Source organism: Cervus elaphus, chromosome 19 (assembly GCF_910594005.1).
Source record: "Cervus elaphus chromosome 19, mCerEla1.1, whole genome shotgun sequence".
Classification (NCBI taxonomy): Eukaryota; Metazoa; Chordata; class Mammalia; order Artiodactyla; family Cervidae; genus Cervus; species Cervus elaphus.
The window spans coordinates 87261951-87279281 of NC_057833.1; the positions used below are offsets into that span (position 1 = coordinate 87261951).

The window sequence follows — 17331 nt, forward strand, 5'->3', positions numbered from 1 at the left end:
CATCTGGCCCCATTACTTTATGGCAAATAGAAGGGGAAAGGTGGAAGTGGTGACAGATTTCCTCTTCTTGGGCTCTAAAATCACTGCAAATAGTGACTGCAGCCACAAAATCAGAAGACAATTGCTTCTTGGCAGGAAAGTTATAACAAACCCAGTGTGTTGAAAAGAAGAGGCATCACTCTGCTGACAAAGGTCCAGCTAGTCAAGGCTATGGTCTTCCAAGTGGTCACATATGGTTGTGAGAGCTGGACCTTAAAGAAGACAGAGTGCCAAAGAATTGATGCCTTCTAACTGTGGTGCCGGAGAAGACTCCTGAGAGTACCTTAGAGACCAAACCAGTCAATCTTAAAGGAAATCAATCCTGAATACTCATTGGAAGGACTGATGCTGAAGTTGAAGCTCCAGTATTTTGGTCACCTGATGCGAACAACCAACTCATTGGAAAAGTCCCTAATGCTGGGAAAGATATTGAGGGTAGAAGGAGAAGAGGGCATCAGAGGAAGAGATGGCTAGATGGTATCACCAATACAGTGAACATGAACTTAGGCAAATTCCAGGAGATGGGGAGGGACAGGGAGTCCTGGCATGCTGTAGTCCATGAGGTCGCCAAGAGTCAGACACAACTGGCCCACTGAACAGCAACAGAGAAGCTAAGCTTTCAGAATCAAAAGGTATTCATAATATGTGTGTGGAACACTGGGGTAAGTAGATGAAGCCTTTTCAGTCCAAGGTGATGGCGGTGGTAGGGAGCAAATCAGGCTACTCCAGGCCCTACTTCTGATGTGGGGGCTGAGGGAGCCACAGCTGGGACACAGTGAACCCCCATTGGGGCACATTATCTGGGAAACTCTTCACTAGAAGGTTGACTCCTTTCCCTCTCCACCTCTCTCACTTCATTTCTGCTCCCCAGATTTGCTTTTCTTTCTAGACCTAAATATACCAAGCACTTTCTCTTTCTTTCTTTCTTTTTTTGTGTGTGTGGCTGAGCTGGGTCTTTGTTGTGAGCAGGCTTTCTCTTGTTGCAGCAAGTGGGGTCTACTCTCTAGCTTCAGTGCACCAGCTCTAGGGCTTGTGGGCTCAGTAGCTGTGGCCCACAGGCTTAGTTGGCCCTCACCATGTGGGATCTTCCCTGACCAGGGATCGAATCCTTGTCCCCTGCATTAGCAGGCAGATTTTTAACCACTGGACCACCAGGGAGGTCCCATATTCTCTTTTTAGGATCTTTGCATTTGCTCTTCCCTCTGCCTAGCTGGCTGTGGCCCCAGAAGTTCACACAACTGGCTACTCATTCCCTAGCTCACTTGATGATCTTGCCTAAAGGACCACCCTTCTCCTGCCCCAAGTAATGCTGCTTTCTTGGTATCACATCTGTTTTAGAAACTCCTTGATGATATGTGTGTTTCTTGTCTTTCTCCCTACCACTAGAATGTAAGTTCCAAAAAGGCAGGAGTCAGATCTGTTTTGTTCTCTTCTATTGCCAGGGTCTTACTCAATGCCCTGCCCATGCACTCAATAAATATTTGGTATGTGAATGAGGGAGTGGGCTTCCTACTCTAGATCTTGGAGGATATTTTTTATGACCACATCAGTTCTTACTCCCAGGTTGATCCCTCTGTATCCATCTACTTCCCACAACCAACCTCTCCTCGGTTTCATCAAAGAGCTGTTGGAGGTATTTGTCTAGCTATTTATGATTCCTGCTATCTACACTCTGTTCCATTTTTTGGCCATCCTGGCCACAGAGACACCACAGGACCTTATCGTCCCCCTTGCAGAACCCAGATAATACTGCGCCTGCAGTATTCTTAGAATCTATTCATTTAGTAGCCTTATCAAAAACGGAAATGAGGTTAACTTGGCAGGAAATGAGGTCAGTTTGGCAGCTGGTAGTGAAACACTGAACAATGTGAGACCTAATAGTCCGAGTTAACAATGTAAGACATGCACAGCAGTGCAATAGAAAGATCAAATAGACTATAAGCCATGCAGGGCAATTTGGAGAGAGAGAAGATCCCAGTAAACTGGTGATTGATGGCCTTCTCTGTACCTTGGGGAGGTGCGTGTGTGGTGGAGCACTTCTGAGTCCTCCCAACCTGGGATAAAGATCTCTCAGGGTGTTGAGGGGGAATGGCTTTGGTTAAAATTGATAAGCACCACTTATTAAGCTTCCTATACTCTGTATTAAGCATCTGTTATCTCTACTTCTGCTTCTAATCCCTAAGTAGGTGATGCTAACCATTTCAGAGAGAATGAAATAGAATTTTAAATGACTAAAGGACCTAACTAGGGTCACAGGGTGCATGAAAAGGCAGGGAGGGAATCCAGCCCACACTCCCACCCCAGTTTGCTCCCCCTATTTTTTTTCTATATTAAATGAGGTGGAAAATGCAAACATAGGGCTCTAATTTTTTTTTTTTTTCCTTTCTGGCAGCAATGTGCAGTATGGGGGAAGCGTGGAGTTTTAACCAGTGAACTATCAGGGAAGTCCTCTAATGTATTTTTTTAAAATTAAAGTATGGTTGATTTACAATGTCATGCTAATTTCTTCCATATAGACTCAGTTATACACACACCTGTTGTTGCTGAGTCGCTTCACTTGTGTCTAACTCTTTGTGACCCTATGGATTGTGGTCCGCCAGACTTCTCTATCCATGGGATTCTCCAGGCAAGAATACTGGAATGGGTTTCCATGCCCTCCTCCAGGGGATCTTCCCAAACCAGGGATCAAACCGGTGTCTCCTCCAGTATTAGTAGGTGGGTTCTTTACCATCAGCGCCACCTGGGAATCCATGAAACTGAAAGTGAAAGTCGCTCAGTTGTATCTGACTCTTTCCAACCCCATGGACTGACTATACATATACAGTTCATGGAATTCTCTAGGCCAGAATACTGGAGTGGCTAGCCTTTCCCTTCTCCAGGGGATCTTCCCAACCCAGGTCTCCCGCATTGCAGGTGGATTCTTTATGAGCTGAGCCACAAGGGAAGCCCATACACACACACATATATCTTAAAATGTTCTTTTCCATTATGGTTTATCCCAGGAGATTGTATATAGTACCCTGTGCTATACAGTCTAATGAATTTTTTTGCAAGTAAATATTGGTTTGAATCTACCTACTTAAAAATGCTTAATTAATTCTGAAATGTAAGTTTAAGTCTTTAGAACTATTCTTGTTAATGGGCCAAATACTAAAATAGAAGTTAAGAGTCAAGAAAATCTACAGAAAAGTCTAGAATAGTTATTAAAGATGATCAGCATACTCAAATTTCCAAATGTCACAGTCCATCAAAGCCAATAGCCATAAAAGCAATCAAAAGAATATACCCATAAATAAAAATAATGATGCTGCTAATGTAGATGAGAGATTACAGTTGAGCCCATTTACCTCTTGTTTCAGCCAAACCTTTTCTGAATTTGTGGGGTCAATGAGGCATTTATAACCAGAAAGAACTGAGGCAGATTAGAATTATAACTCCATGCAGAGGACACTAAATGTTTTCATCACAGAATCATATGTCCCCATTTCTTTTGGATTAAGTTGCCTCCTCTTGCCCTCTGCTAACTCGCCCCCCTTTTGAAAAGACCCTTATTCTGGGAAAGATTGAAGGCAGGAGGGAAGGGGACAACAAAGGATGAAATTGTTGGATGGCATCACCGACTCAATGGACATGAGTTTGAATAAACTCTGGGAGTTGGTGACGGACGGGGGGCCTGGTGTGCTACAGTCCATGGAGTCGCAAAGGGTCAGAAACGACTGAGTGACTGAACTGAACTGAACTAGCCCCCTCCCCCCACCTCACCTGCCCCACTCTAGTTCTACACCAGGATGTTTCAGTTGGCTTTAGGGGAAGGAGTAATGTTCTTGGGTGGAGTAGCTGGAAGGTGTAGTCTGAAAACTGCCAACAGCTATTATTACATTCACTTGCAGTAACTTGTCTGCGAGAGAATGGTTGACATACAGAGAGATGCACAGACAAGAAAAGGAAGGGGAGAAAGAGAGCCAGTCTTAGTTGTCATTGCCCTTGAGGCTCTTTCTGTGGTCATCTAAGCTAGTAGAACTGGGTTTCTTTCACTTGCAGCCAAGAGGCTGACTGTTTACTTTTTCATTCCAAACACCTCAGCCATCAGCTTTCTTTTGACTGAGGTTCATCCTCTCTGATAGGGGAGAATTCTGTTCTGTGTGTGTTGGTGTGTGTGTGTTCGTGAGGCCCCACCATTCTCTCCTGGGAAATCTCCCTTCCAGGCTCTTCCCCTTCCAGCAATGTGTTTTCAGGGACTATACATAAGCTTTAATACTCATTTACTTGAAATAAAATTAATTCTACTTTTTGATTCACCCTCATTTATTTAAAAATAATCTGTTGGTGTTTTTCTTTCATTTAATCCCTACAACTGGGTGTAGGCAAGCCTTGGCCTAAACTGTGTGGTATAGTAGATAAAGCACTAGAGTCACATGCCCCAAGGGGACAGTAAGGGGAATTTCCTATTGAAAGTATCTTCTCCAGACACTTGCCACTTCCTGCTAATTAATTTATGCTCAGAATACCAAGGTGAACTTACCATAAAGTTATCACACTACCAAATCAAATATATTCACTGAGTCAATTATTCATGCCTTTTCCCCACTCCTCTAAGAGAATAATCAGATTTGAATACGGAAAGTCAACAGCTTTGCCATCAACCAAAATTTATTAATATGAAGCTTTTCACTGTGGTAGAAGAGCAGGGGATGTAAAGAGGTGGCAGGTCCAAACTTTAATCATGAAGACCTTGCCCATTCCAAAGAAAATATTTCTGCAGTAGTGTTCATTTGTAAATCAGCAAATATGTTTGCTAAAGGAACATCTAAAATCTTTTAGGGTCTAGATTGGGACAGCAGAAGATCAAATTGTTGTTGTTGTTTTTTTTTTTTGGCCACACCAGGCAGCTTGCAGGATCTCAGTTACTTGGCCAGAGATTCGACCTGCACCCTCAGCAGTGAAAGTGCTGAGTCCTAACCAGTGGACCATCAGGGAATTCCCAAAGAGGATTTTATTTTTTACTTTTCCCCCAGTCTTGTTGTGCTGTAACTGACATTATATTACATTAAGGTGTACAACATAATGATTTGATATATATATAGCTATTGCAAAATGATTACTGTTAAGTGAATTTGAAACACTTAATCTGGATAACTTTCATTTTTGGATCTGTAATTGATTTTCATCTCCTTATTGACTCTTGTACACTAAATTTCCTCTGATTATAAATTTATCCATGGATTTCTTTTTAAGAGCCCCAAACTCTGTCTTTTTTTAATTATTATTTTGATATTTATTTATTTGGCTATGCCAGGTCTTAATTGAGGCAGGAGGGATCTTCAGTCTTCGTTTTGGCATGTGGCATCTAGTTCCCTGACCGGGGTTGAAACCTGGGCACGCTGCATAGGAGCACAAAGTCTTACCCAGTGGACCACCAGGGATGACCTGTCTATGGATTCTTATCCCACAGCGTACAGGATCACAATTAGATAAAGTTCAGAGGCTAACATAACTCCTTCCCTGGACACCGGGACAGGCTCACACAGGCACAGATTTCGCTCATCCCTAGCTGATGCGATCCTGGGCAGCTGCACCTGGGACCCTGAAGGACTAGCCTTCTGGCTAAGACTGGCCAAGCTTGGTCTGCTTCCTGTCGTTAAGTCTAACAGAGCACTTTCCAAGGGTCTTTTTTAAATCAGAAATATAGATTTGCCCTTGTGGTCTAAGTAAACACTTTGCCCCCGAATTAGGCTCAGTGTTAAGGAATCACCGACTGCCAGAGCATGTGATGCAGTCAAGACCTTTACCCTGGTTCTGAATAGAGGAATAACCTGAATAGAGGAAGCAAAGTTCAGTTTGTGTGGGGTCCTGATCCTGGCAGAAGCAGTGCCCAGTCTCTCCTGGGGATACTTCTTTTACCAGTTGTTGTTTTTTGAGTAGTTCTTTTCAGTAATCAAAGTTAGCCACATCCATGTATTCTGATCCCCAAGCCGCCAGTCCTGCACCTTGGAATGCCTTTACTTCCCAGGGGCCTCAGAAGAGTATGAAGACTATGGCTCCTGCTGGGCCATTCCTGTGCCCTGGGGCTGGATCTGGAGTTTCAAGTTGTCAGCAAGACAGAGTTCTGGCAGAGCCTGAATGAAGATAGTGACTTCAAAAGAAGAGGGAAAATTCCACACTGGAGATAAACTCTAGAGAAAGTTAAAGCAAGAATGGTAAACAAAATTTAAATACCACTCAGTCTCCTAGGTTAAAAAATTAGTTCGGAAGAGAAGGAGCTGAAAAGATTAACATTAGCTTGTTAACAGATTCATCTTTTAATATGCGATTACAGCTAATTTTTCTTTTTTAAAAATAATTATTTTTATTGAAATGTCCTTGATTGACAATGTTATGTTAATTTCTGTTGTAAAGCAAAGTGATTCACTTTTTTCTTTATATTCTTTCTATCAGTAGGTGTTAGCTTTTCCTTTTATAAAGTTTTTTTATTTTGCTGCTCTGTTTATGGGGTTTTAGTTCATGACTAGGGATTGACAGCGAGAGCACCGAGTTCTAACCACTGGACCTCCAGGAAATTCCCTTAAATTGTTTTTTAAATCACGAAAGTAATGGAGGATCATTGTAAAGTGTTCAGATCACACAGAAAACTGAATATAAAAAAGGAAAGGATCACACCACCCAATCAATACCAGTTCCCCCCCCAAATTTATAACCACTGATAAAATTTTATTGTATATATGGGCCCTTCCCAGTTGGTACTATTGGTAAAGAACCCACCTGCAAAATGCAGGAGTTGTACTAGACGCAGGTTTGATCTCTGGGTAGGGAAGATCCCCTGGAGTAATGGCAACCTACTCCAGTATTCTTGCCTGGAGAATTCCACAGACAGAGGACCCTGTCACACCAGAGTCCATAGAGTTGCAAAGACTTGGACACGACTGAAGTTACTTGGCACTCACTTATAGGTATGTATATTTAAAAGTATGATCAAAATTTGTTCTCTTAACTGTGTATTGAAGACTTCTCAATGTTAGGTCTATCCCTTTTAAATTGCTGTATTTCATAAATGAATATTGTAATTTGACTAAATAGTCTCTTTAATGTTTAGTTTATTTCAAAAAAAAATTTTCAATTACAAATTCTATTGCATTCAGCATCATTGCATGTACTAACCTGTGTACATCTATGTATCTTTAGGATCAATTTAGGGACAAAGAATTTATGGGCTGAAGATCTGTCCACTTAAATTCTGGATAGAACCTGCTAAACTGCCTTCAAAAAGACTTACCAATTTATTTTCTGCTCAAGAATAAAACAGAGCACCCATTTTTCCATAGCTTTGCCAGTAATGGACATTATTGCATGTTTCAGTTCAGTTCAGTTCAGTTGCTCAGTCGTGTCCGACACTTTGCGACCCCATGAATCGCAGCATGCCAGGCCTCCCTGTCCATCACCAACTCCCGGAGCTTACCCAAACTCATGTCCATCGAGTCGGTGATGCCATCTAGCCATTTCATCCTCTGTCATCCCCTTCTCCTCCTGCCCCCACTCCCTCCCAGCATCAGGGTCTTTTCCAATGAGTCAGATCTTCGCATGAGATGGCCAAAGTATTGGAGTTTCAGCTTCAGCATCAGTCCTTCCAATGAACACCCAGGATTGATCTCCTTTAGGATGGACTGATTGGATCTCCTTGCTGTCCTCCTCCCCCCAAATCATTTTATGCTGTTTTAATTCACATTTCTCTGATTCCTAAGAAGGTTGAGTAACTTTTCATATCTTTATTGGATGTTTATATCTCTCCTACAGATTGTTGTTATTCAGTTGCTAAGTTATGTCCAACTCTGCAACCCCATGGACTGCAGCACGTCAGGCTTCTCTGTCCTCCACTATCTCCAGGAGTTTGCTCAGATTCCTGTTCACTGAGTTGGTGATGCTATCTAATCATCTCATCCTCTGCTGCTCATTCTCCTTTTGCCTTCAATCTTTCCCAGCATCAGGGTCTTTTTCAGTGAATCAGCTCTTCACGTCAGGTGGGCAAAGTAGTGGAGCTTCAGCTTCAGCATCAGTCCTTCCAATGAATATTCAGGGTTCATTTCCTTAAGGATTGACTGATTTTATCTCCTTGCTGTCCAAGGGAATCTCAAGAGTCTTCTCCAGCACCACAATTTGAAAGCATCAATTCTCGGGCCTTCTTCATAGTCCAATTCTCAGATCTATACATGACTACTGGAAAAAACATAATTTTGACTATATCGACTTTTGTCAGCAAAGTGATATCTCTGCCATGTAGGTTTGTCATAACTTTCCTTCCAAGGAGCAAGCGTCTTTTGATTTTATGGCTGTAGTCATTCACTGTCCACAGTGATTTTGGAGCCCAAGAACATAAGATCTGCCACTGTTTCCATATTTCCCCATCTATTTGCCATGAAGTGATGGGACTGGATGCCATGATCTTAGTTTTTTGAATGTTGAGTTTTAAGCCAGCTTTTTCACTCTCCTCTTTCACCTTCATCAAGAGGCTCTTTGGTTCCTCTTTACTGTCTTCCATTAGAGTGGTATCATATACATATCAGAGATGTTGATATTTCTCCTGGCAATCCTAATTCCAGCTTGTGATTCATCCAGTCTGACATTTCATATGATGTACTCTCATGTAACTTAAATAAGCAGGATAACAATATATAGCCTTGACAGGTGGATTCTTTACCGTCTGAGCCACCAGGGAAACCCAAGAATATTGGAGTGAGTAATCTATCCCTTCTCCAGGGGATCTTCCTGACCCAGGTATCAAACTGGACTTTTCTGAATTGCAAATGGATTCTTTACCAGCTGAGCTACTAGGGAAGTCCCACACTCTAGAGGGCTGACTAAAAAGTTGTGAGACATGGACTCAGTTGCTCTGTGGCATGTGGAATCTTCCTAGACCAGGAATCAAACCAATATCCTCTCCATTGGCAGGATTCTTATCCCCTGCACCACCTGGGAAGTCCTTCCTTCTGTTTTAAGTTTTGTTTTTTTGGCCACAAGGCATATGGGACCTCAGTTCCTCAAGGAGGGATGAAACCTGCACCCCTCAAGTGGAAGCATGGAGTCTTAATTAGCAGACTGGCAGGGAATCCCTTTAATACTTTCTTGGGTTTTTATATTGAACTTTTAAATAATTTTTATTGACATGTAGTGTGAGGTAGAACATAATTTCTAAATATTCAGTTTTCTAACACCAGTTTTTTTTTTTTTTCTTTTAAGATTTATGTATTTATTTATTGGCTGTGGTGGGTCTTCGTTGCTTCAAGTAGACTTTTTCTAGTTGTGTCTAGTTATGGCAAGTGGGGGCTACTCTTTGTTGCGGTGTGTGGGCTTCTCATTGCGGTGGATTCTCTTGTTGAGAAGCACAGGCTCTAAGTGCACGGGCTTCAGAAATTGCAACATGTGGGCTCAGTAGTTGCGGCAGACAGGTTTAGTTGCTCCATGGCATGTGGGATCTTCCAGGACCAGGGATTGAACCAGTGTCCCTTGTGTTGCAAGGGAGATTCTTAACCACCAAGGAAGCCCCTCCAACACCAGCTTTTTACTGTGATTTGCTATTCGATAAGGCAGCTCTCTTCATTATTGATCATTTTTTAAAAATGTTCTTTTCTGTACTCTTGATTTTCAATTTGAACAACCTTTGAGACTCAAAGCTTGAGGATGACCCTATGGTCATTCCAATAGATGTCAAAATAGCATTTGATAAAATTGAAAATCTACAGTATGAAATATGCAGTTGTCTAAGATAAAGAGAGACACAGAGCAAGAAAAAGAGCTATTTGTACCTTAATGGAAAGAACTCTAATACAAGTGAAGGAAGCAATAAAACAATGCATCTTATGAATCTCTTGAATTAAAGAAAAATTACATACATATATGCTTGTGTATGAAAATACATATGAATTCCAAAACACAGGTCTGGAGGGATACATGTTTAAATGTCATGGCTTTTGTTTCTGGGGAGAGATTAAGAGCGTAGGGATGTCCTGGATACTGCGTGGTGTTCTGTGGATGCCCTTTCTTAGTACCAACACACTTCACCCAGTTGCAAGAAATGTTGCCTATTGCAGGCTTATACAGAGTGCCTCTCCAGACACTGCCCTCAGCTGCATGTAGCTACCTTGCCAAGCCGAAGTTCCTCCCTGGGAACAGATTGCATCCAATGGCTGGTTCTTATGTAGTACAAATGCATGTGCCCTTTGCTTCAATTTGGCACAGCGATAAAGGGCAATCCTAGCTTCAGAGCTCCCCCCAGGGATTGCTGCAACCTCTGTTGCAACCTGCAACTACTTGGCAACCTAAGTTTTCTCTTGGCTTCATCTTGCTCCTCTCTTTCCCTCCCAGATGTTTCTGAGAGTACTTCCCAATAACTTGTACACAAGTTTCCTTGACAGTCTCTATCTTGGGATACCCAGCCTACAACAATGGGCAATACATTATTGAGTGGTGAAGGGTAGGTGGGTGTTTTTTTTCATATTTTGCTCTCTTACTTAAACTTAATAAATTAATTATATTAATTATAAAACTTAATAAACTTAATAAATAAATAAACTTAATAAAACTTAAATAATTTATTTATAATACTTGAATAATTTTTATTTTGTGTTTAAATATTACCATTAAATAGAAAATCTAACAAGGATGTTGAACTAGCTTTTTAAAAGGTATGCCATGCATACCTTCATCCCTTCCCACCCAGTAGTCTGACTACCTTAGCACAAGTCATTTTATTTCTACGTACTTCCCTGAGTGGGGATCACACACAGCCTGGCTTGCTGTGATGGAAAGAACCATACAGTTTTCAAACAGGTGGACATTTCAGTGCTGTATAAGAATGATAAAAGAGCAAGGCATCATTGAACCAGAACAGCCATTCAAAGCATTCTGAGAGCTGTTGTCTCTGCTTTGGATACAGAGCAGGTGAGTGAGCCGCATTCCATGAACAAGGAAATTCCTGGAGGAATGTCACATCACAAATCTCTGAGCTAAAGCACCAGAATTGAAATCCAGGGTTCTGAGCTGCAGATTCTCAGTGCAGCTTTCTTTCCACCAAAGAAGTCTCCATTTTATATAGACTGAATATTCTCTGATTAGGATCCTCCTCCAGATGAACACAGCACATATCAATTTTATGACAAGGGTAGAGGAATTCTTGTCCTTTGAAGGGAAGGGAATAAGGAAAGTTATTCAACCCTGAGGAAGTAGTTGTGTATTCCACACGGCTGAATATTCCTGAGTTGCTCAGAAATTCCTTCTTCCCCCAACTTTTATCCAGAGAAAAGTTTTTAAGTTTCTCTGGAGACTGATCTCCAGAAGCTGTGGGGAAATACTCTCCCACTAGTTATTCTCACATGTCTGGGAAACCTCCCCTGTAGGAGCCGAGAGCTCAGATTGGCCAATGAAAACTTAAGCAGAATGAGGTAGTTGGAGACTTTCCTAAAAAACGAGGAATCTCAAAATTGTCTTGTTTATTGATCCAGGACAATTGTGCTTTATTCTTCCTCAAACAAACTTCATACAACTCCAAACGCAGCAAATAGCAAGTGCTGATGAGGATGTGGAGAAACTGGAAGCTTTGTGCATTGTTGCTAAGAATGTAAAATGTTACAGCCTCTGTGGAAAACAGTATGATAGTTCCTCAAAAAATTAAAACTAGAATTATATGATCCAGCAAACCTACTTCTGGGTACACACTTGGAAGAATTGAAAGCAAGGTATCAAAGAGATATTTTCATACCCATATTTACAGCAGCATTATTCACAATAGCTAAAATGTGGAAGTAACCCAAGCACCCACTAATGGATGAATGAATAAACAAAGTGTGGTATATACATACAATGAAAGATATTTAGCTTTAAAAAGGAAGAAATCCTGTCACATGCTACAACATGGATGAATTTTTTTCTTTATAAAATTTTATTGGAGTATAGTTGATATACAATGTTGTATTAGCTTCAGGTATACAGCAAAGTAAATAAGTTATACATATACATATATCCACTTTTTATTTTTAGACTCTTTTTCCATATAGGCTATTACAAAGTATTGAGTGGAGGTCCTTGTGCTGTATAGCTGGTTCTTATTAATTACCTATTTTATATATAGTAGTGTGTACATGTCAATCCCAATCTCCCAATTTATCTCTCCTCCCCTCCCCCCATAACAATGTTTGTTTTGCTCTACTTTTATGCTGTAAATAAGCTATTTGTACCCTTTTTAAAAAAAAGATTCCACATATAAAAGATGTCATATGATGTTAGTCTTTCTGTGTCTGACTTACTTCACTCACTATGACAATCTCTAGGTCCATTCATGTTGCTCCAAATGGCATTATTTTGTTCTTTTTTATGGATCAGTAATATTCCATTGTATACACGTACCACATCACCTTTATCCATTCCTCTGTTGATGGACATTTAGATTGCTTCCATGTCCTGGCTATTGTAAATAGTGCTACAATGAACATTGGAGGGCATGTATATTTTCAAATTATGGTCTCCTCCAGGTATATGCCCAGGAGAACATGGATAAACTTTGAGGACATCATCCTATGTGAAATAAACCAATCACAAAAAGACAAACACTGTATATGTGATTCTACCTATATTAGGTATTTAAATTAGTCAAATTTATAGTTTTAGAAAGTTGAAAGGTGGCTGCCAAGGGAAGGAGAAAATGGGGAGTTGTTTAATGGGTAGAGAGTTTCAGTTTTACAGAATGAAAAATTTCTGGAGACTGGTTGCACCAGTAGTGTGAATATGCTTAACATTACTGACATGTACTCTTAAGAATGGATGAGATGGTAAATTTTCAATTATGTGGTTTTTCTTTACAGTTAAGAAATATATGGAATTCCCTGGCAGTCCAATGGTTAGGACTCCATGATCTCATGGCTGAGGCCCCAGGTTCAGTCCCTGGTTGGGAAACTAAAATCCCACAAGCCACGTGGCATGGCCAAAACAAAAACAAACAAATACACAAAACACTAAATGAACAGGTCAAAAAGCAAATTAAATGTAATTGAAAAGGGAATTAATAAACTAGAAGATACAACTGCTGAAATTATTCAGAATGCAAGACAGAGGAACAGATGTTAGGAAACATGAACTATACAATGAGAAAGTCTAACATATAGACCACTGTGTTTCAGCAGAAAAGAATAGAGAAATGAAAAAGAAATATTATTCAAAGACAAAATGCTTGAGAAATTTTCCAGAATTGATGATGAATCCTCTGATTTAGAAAAGAATGAATCTCAAGGATAAAAATAAGTCCACATCTACACTTTTCATAAGGAAACTACAGAATATTAAAGTCAGGGAGACTATACTAAAAGCATCTTGAGAGCTACCCAGATGAATGATCAACTAGTGAAGGCAGTAGGTAAATGGGTAAATAGGCAGTGGTACATCATACATTGTACATGAGTGCATGAAATATTTAGTGCTAAAAAGAAATGAGCTATCATACTTCCTGGAAGTCCAGTGGTTGACTCAGCACTTCCAACGCTTCTGCAGCAGGGGGAGAATGTTTGATCCCTGGTTGGGAGAACTAAGATCTGCATACAGGACATGACAAAAAAATTTTTTTTCATAAACAGACTTGAAGTTGCCAAGGGGAGAAGGGTGGGAGAGGGATAAATTGGGAGTTTGGGATTAGTAGATGCAAATCATTATATATAGAATGGATGAACAACAAGGTCCTACTGTATAGCATAGGGAACTATATTCAATATCCTGTGATAAACCATAATGGAAAAGAATAAGAAAAAGAATCTATATACGTATAACTGAATCACTTTGCTGAAAAGCAGAAATTAACGCAACAGTGTAAATCAACTCTACTTCATAAATTAAAAAAAGAAGCAAGTATGTTTATTATCTAAATTTGAAAAGCTGTGAAAAAAATTTAATACACATTAAAAAGAAATTTAAAAAATTTTTAATACACATTAAAAAGGTTGGTTATTGCTAGGTATGGTCATGCCCTATTCCCTACTCCCTTCCTCCTACCCTCTGTTTGTCTTCATTAATGTGGATGATAGCTTTTATTTTGTAAGCAGAAGAAGGAATAGGACAAGGTGCAGGAAGAGAGGAGAAAGTTTATTCAAGGAGGAAAGGGTGTTTGGTTTTAAATAGTGATATTGATCTTGGGAGAGAAGAGATCCAGAAAGGGCATTGGTCTATTTTCATTTAGGGGGGTAAAATTCATCCTACTTCAGTCTCTATGGGGCAGGGGACCACTGCAGACAGTTACAATGATGGTGCCCGTTTATGGGAGCTTAGAACTCTAGATACATGATCATCTCTGAGAGAAGTCATTCACCAACTCTGTCAGACAATGCCAACCACAATACTTCTAGATATCTTGGTTGGTCTATATTATCTGATGTGTGTTGCTTGAAATTTTGCAGATTCCCTATGTTTCCAACATTTCTTTTTGCTTGTGAGCAGAGCAAGGTAGGATAGGTTTTGAAAATTTTTATCTGCAGTTTGGACCTTTCTCAGAAACCCCAGACTGCTAATTGAATACTTCCATTAGAATGTCTAAAGAAGCGTCTCAAATTTAATATGTCCAAATATCAAGCCCTTGATTTAATACTTTCAACTTGCTTGTCTTGCTGATTTTCCTTTCAGAAAATTGGCAACACCACCCTTTCAGATGCTGAGGCCCAAAACTTGGAAGCATCTTTCTCTGATTTCGTCTCTCATACTTTATGTCCACCGCTTCAGGGAATTCTGTTGGCTCTATCTTTCAAAATACATCCAGAGTCCACCCACTTCTCGTCACCTCCACTATGATCATACCGGTCCAAGTCTCTTTTTTTTTTCCTTTATTTTTTTGGCTGCCCTGGGTCTTGGTTGCTGCACAGGCTCTTCTCTAGTTGTAGAAAGCAAGGGCTATTCTCTAGTTGCAGTGTGTGGGCTTCTCACTGTAGTGGTTTCTCTTGGTGTGAAGCCTGGGCTCTAGGTGCACGGGCTTTAGTACTTGGGGCACATGGGCTCACTAGTTGCAGTTCCTGGGCTCTAGAACACAGGCTCAACAGCTGTGGCACACAGGCTTACTTGCTCCGAGGCATGTGGGATCTTCCTGGAGTGGGCTCATACCCATGTCTCCTGCTTGGTAGGCAGATTCTTTACCCCACTGAGCCACCAGAGAAACCCTCCATCATGTCTTACTTGGATTACTGCAATAACCTCCCTAACAATCACCCATGGTAGGACCTGAACAAATAATTGTTGAATGAATAAGTGAAGCAATTCCCAGGTATGAGTAATCTTTGATGGTTTGATGGCTCACAGTTCCTTTAGAGACCCTTTGCCATATTTTGGAGAGAGAATAGGAAGAAGTATATTTGGGCAGTGAGTACTGTGGGCCCATGGAGGAGACAACAGGGAGGAAAGTTGAAGAAAGCATGAAAAATACAGGAGACTGATTCATGGCAATGTATGGCAAAACCACTACAATATTGTAAAGTAATTAGCACCCAATTAAAATGAATAGATTTATTAAAAAAAAAAAAATACAGGAGGAGTCAGTTGAATTGGGAGTCTGAGTGGGAACCAGCAAAGACAATCCAGGTCACTGAGTGCCCCTGTCCCTGCCTATTCTTTGCATGTATAGAGAGCCTGACTGGATACTGGCTTCTGCCTGTTGACCCATTCAACCTGGAGTCTGTGAGGTGATCTCCATGAAGCCTGGACAGGTGAATGACCCTCGCTGAAGATCAGGTGAAGAGCAAGTTTCCTTCTGAGCTTCAGAGATGCATTCTCTAGAGGGAGGGAATTGAGTGGATCAAGCAAGATCTCGAAACTGGGGCTGGAGAGAAAGGTAAGGGAGACATCTTGGTATGGCTTCACCTAGGATTGCTTCCTCTCCTCCTGGGGAGCCCTGTGGCCCTTTCTTCTCCCCATTCCTATAGGAGATCCAGCAGCTGCTTCCAGCAGTCTAGGTCTTCTGCCTATGTTGAGTCCTTCCAGAAGTTTATCCTTCTTTCCTTTAACTCTTCCTAGTCATTCTTCCAGTAGGCAGCTAAGGTGTGGTCCCGTCCTCTTGGTCACTCAGAGACTTGTCTCCAGACTAATGGCTAATGGATTATGCTTCAGGGAAAGCGCTTGGCTTGGTCCCCTACATGTGAGTTTCATTTCCTCCCTTGGGTGTGTTTTAGCTTCCAACTGGGATCTTTGCCATAGTAATTATAACAACCACACTCTACATAGAGGATCTTAAAGCTATGTAGACAAACAAACATAAAGGGATTCTTTTTTTTTTTTTTCTTTTTAGTATTTATTTATTTGGCTGCATCAGGTCTTAGTTGTGGCATGGGAGGTCTTTAACTATGACATGTGGGATCTAGTTCCCTGACCAGGGATCAAACCCGGGCCCCCTGTATTAGGAGAATGGGGTCTAAGCCACTGGACTACCAGTGAAGTCCCCAGAAAGGAATTCTTAAGGAAAGTCAAGTAGTTGTCAGAATCTCCAACTCCACCAGACCCAGAAGCTTTGTACTCGCCTGCCGATAACTGCTTGGTGAGGCTTATTTAAGCAGCTTGAAATTCTTTCTACAACCACATTGAAATAGGATATCCTGAGGGAAAGGGAAGTTTCCCACCCCAACCCTACTCCTTCCCAAGCCTTCCCCTTCCAGCCAGTAACACTGTTACTCACCTGACTGCTTGAGAGAAAAGCCTAAAAGTTTACCTTCATTCTTCCTTATCCCTCACCTCTCATTCTCTCTATCAACAAGGCCTATTGTGTATGCAACTAGAGAGTATCACACTAAGTGAGTAAGTCAGAGAGAAAAAAACAAGCACCGTATGATATCACTTACATGTGGAATATAAAATATGGCCCAGGACTTCCCTGGTGGTCTAGTGATCAAGAATCCCCCTGCTAATTCAGGAACACGAGTTCGATCCCTGGTCTCAGAAGATCTCACATGCTGAGGAGCAGCTAAGCCCATGTGGTGCAACTACTGAGCCCACGTGCCACAACTACTGAAGCCTGCATGCTCTAGAGCCCGTGCTCTGTAACAACAGAGTAGCCCCCACTCACTGCAGCTAGAGAAAGCCTGCATGCAGCAACAAAGACCCAGCGCAGCCAAAAATAAAATAAAATAAAATGTGCACAAAAGAACCTATCTATGAAACAAACAGAATCAGGAATGTAAAGAACAGACGGGTGGTTGCCAAGGAGAAGGGGCTGGGGGAGGGGTGGAGTGGGAGGCTGGGGCTGGCAGATATAAGCTTTTATATACAGAATGCATAAACAACAAGGTTCAA

At 41.1% G+C, this 17331-nt stretch overlaps 1 long non-coding RNA gene across 1 annotated transcript in view; it reads left to right on the forward strand.

Annotated features, from left to right (window-relative positions):
• Window positions 1-15992, forward strand: part of LOC122675654 — a 33424-nt gene extending 17432 nt beyond the window's left edge. Inside the window, exon 3 of the long non-coding RNA XR_006335310.1 lies at window positions 15674-15992. This is a non-coding gene — a long non-coding RNA (uncharacterized LOC122675654). The remainder of the gene's footprint in view (window positions 1-15673) is intronic.
• Window positions 15993-17331: the final 1339 nt, after the last annotated feature.